A 3,114-nucleotide genomic window follows, 5' to 3' on the forward strand; every position below is an offset into this window, starting at 1 on the left:
TGGGGCACCACTACCCTGTGCCACTTTCAAACGTTGCTCCCTGCATCCGTGCTGCTGAGACTCCAGCTGCAGCTCAAACAGCCCCAGGAGCGGCTCCCACCACTCCAGAGGATGCAAGCCATGAGCCTTGGTGGCTTCCTTATGGTGTTAAGTCCACAGGTGCACAGAATGCAAGAGCCATGGAGGCTTGGTAGCTTCCCCCTGGATTTCAGAGGTTGTATGGAAAAGCCTGGGTGTCCAGGCAGAAGCCTGCCACAGGGGCAGAGCCCCCACAGAGAGACTCTACTAAGGCAGTGCTGAGGGGAAATGTGGGGTTGGAGCCACCACAAAGTGTCCCCACCAGGGCACTGCCTAGTAGGGCTGTGGGAACGGGGCTGCTGCCCTCCAGACCCCAGAATAGCAGAGCCACCGGCAGCGTGCAATCCCAGCCTGGAAAACTCACAGCCATTCAGCTTCAACCCGAGAGCAGCCACATGGGCTGTGCTCAGCAAAGCCACAGGGGTCGCACTGTCCAAGGCTTTGAGGGCCCACCCTTTGCACCTGTGTGCCCTGCATGTGGAACATGCAATCAAGGATTATTCTGGAGCTTTAAGATTTAATGTCTGTTCTGCTGGGTGTCAGACTTGTGTGGGGCCTGTTGTCCTTTTCTTCTGGCTGATTTCTCCGTTTTGGAATCCGAATATTTACTCAATGCCTGTACCACCATCATATTTTGGAGTAAATTATTTGTTTTTGATCTTACGTGGAAGGAACTTGCCTTGAGTCTCAGGTGAGACTGGACTTTTGGGTTGGTGTTGGAACAAGTTAAGACTTCTGGGGACTATTGGGAAGGGATGATAATATTTTGCTATGTGAGAAAGACATGAGATTTCAGGGGCCAAGGACAAAATATAGTTTGGATATCTTTCCCTTGCAAATCCCATATTGAAATCTCATGTTTGGGGTTGCACCTGGTGGGATGTGTTTGGATTCTTGGGGTGGATCCCTCATGAATGGCTTGGTGTCATTCTTGCAAGAGCAAGTGAGTTTTCACTGTTAGTTCCCACAAGAACTGCTTGCTGAAAAGTGCTTTGCATCCCTTCTCGGCCTTTTGGCTAAGATCAAGTGAAAAGCGCCTGGCACCTCCTCCCGTGTTTCTTCCTTTCTATTTTGCCACGTGATCTACACATGCAGGCTCTCCTTCACTTTCTCTCATGGGTGGAAGCTTCCTGAGGCCCTCATCAGAAGGAAATGTTAGTTCCATACTTCTTGTACAGTCTGCATAACTGTGAACCAAACAAGCCTTTTTAAAAAATAAACTCAGATATTCCTTTACAGCAACACGTATGGACTAAGACAGATGAGTTGCTTGGTCAGAGTACTGTTCTACTCTATATCATAATGGTGAATAAGAGTATTCAGTAAGCCCATGAATGGCGAGATTTGGAGAAATATGGTGGGCAGGGAAGGTAAGTCCATTCCCGGAATAATTAGGCATTCTAGTGACAATGAATGGCTGCCTGCTCCATAAGGGAAGGAGTATAGTACAATTAACATACCACTGTGTGGCTGGTTTGTCCTTTCATGTCATAATCTCTCATTGGAAGCTCATAATAACTAACTAGGGTTAACAAATTGGCCACTCACCAAAGGCCAATTCAGCCATATGAGGGGAAATTGGCCCTTTGTTCATGAACCTCTTGGGCAAGCACTGAAGTGGCTAGGAAAGAAGGCTGACAACCCTAGGGTGAGTCACTCAATTTGAGAGCCTCTTCCATAGTTGGGAGCTTTGGTGAGTATTCTCAAGTTATTTAAGCAGTCTGAAACTCTGGGACCATTCTGAGAGTTCCATGTTCATGCTTTTTCCCCAGATGTCTATGTTATCAAACCTCCAATGTTGTTCCTTTCTATTTCTTGAACCTCTAACCAAACCATTAGAAATGTTTTCGTGTAGATTCACACCTCTATCTCTCCTTCCTGGCAACATGGACAACCAGATTTATTGCTTGAAGTTCTTCCTGCTGAGAATAAGTCCTTTCACCATTGTCCAGGACAATGCCTGAGTGGAACTATAATACTGCAGCATTTTACTTCCAACTGGTGCCAGCAAACATATCATAGAAATATCCATAAAGTAGGCCCAATCATTTTTTAAATTCCTCTATAATCTGGACATAGATAATTCTTTATGATCCATAGGTGTGGAATCCAGGAGATGTAAACTCCCTGTTCATGCAACTTAATTGTACCTCTAGGATCTGTTTGAGCCCAACCTTCTATTGACTTCCCTTTCTTTCTTTTATTTATTTATTTATTTATTTTTTTTGTTTTTTGTTTTTTGTTTCTTTGAGATGGAGTCTCACTGTGTCCTCCAGGCTGGGGTGCAGTGGTGTGATCTTGGGTCACTGCAACCTCTGTCTCCCGGGTTCAAGCGATTCGCCCGCCTCAGCATCCCGAGTAGCTGGGATTACAGACTCCCACTACCACACCTAGCTAATTTTTGTATTTTTAAATACAAAAATACGGGGTTTCACCACGTTGGTCAGGCTGGTCTTGAACTCCTGACTTCAGGTGATCCACCCACCTTGGCCTCCCAAAGTGGTAGGATTACAGGTGTGAGCCACCGTGCCTGGCCAACTTCCCTTTCTTTATGGAATACTGGTGTGAACACTATACTTTACCACTTGGGAGATCAGAAAAGATTAATTGTAGGCAGCTTAGGTTGTATGTCTGAGGATGTCCTAGGGTCATGAATTCTGTCTCCACCAAGGCAAACTAAGATATGCTATTCCTAAAGGAGATCAGTGCTTGATTTTTTTTTTTTTTTAAGGCATAGCTTTTCTTTAAACTCTTAAGTATTTCAGCTGTGATTCCCCTATCAGGGCCTTCTATTGGATCCCTTCCCACTGCAGATTAAGCTGTTTGTTCCATAAGGGAGATAGAGGAAAGAGTCTGGGAGAACTGGGGATTTTCGCAGTGGATACTATCCTGCAGTCCCCAGCCAGCATCTTAGGGATGGAGGGAGGAGGAAGGGAGCTTTCTCAACATTCTTCCTATGCTTCCTGTGAGAGCCTGGGATGGAGGGATTCCCAGAGGAGAATGCAGCAAGAGGTTTGGAGTGTTCCTGTCACTGAA

The sequence above is a fragment of the Mandrillus leucophaeus genome, unplaced genomic scaffold (assembly GCF_000951045.1).
Source record: "Mandrillus leucophaeus isolate KB7577 unplaced genomic scaffold, Mleu.le_1.0 Scaffold400, whole genome shotgun sequence".
NCBI classification, from domain to species: Eukaryota; Metazoa; Chordata; class Mammalia; order Primates; family Cercopithecidae; genus Mandrillus; species Mandrillus leucophaeus.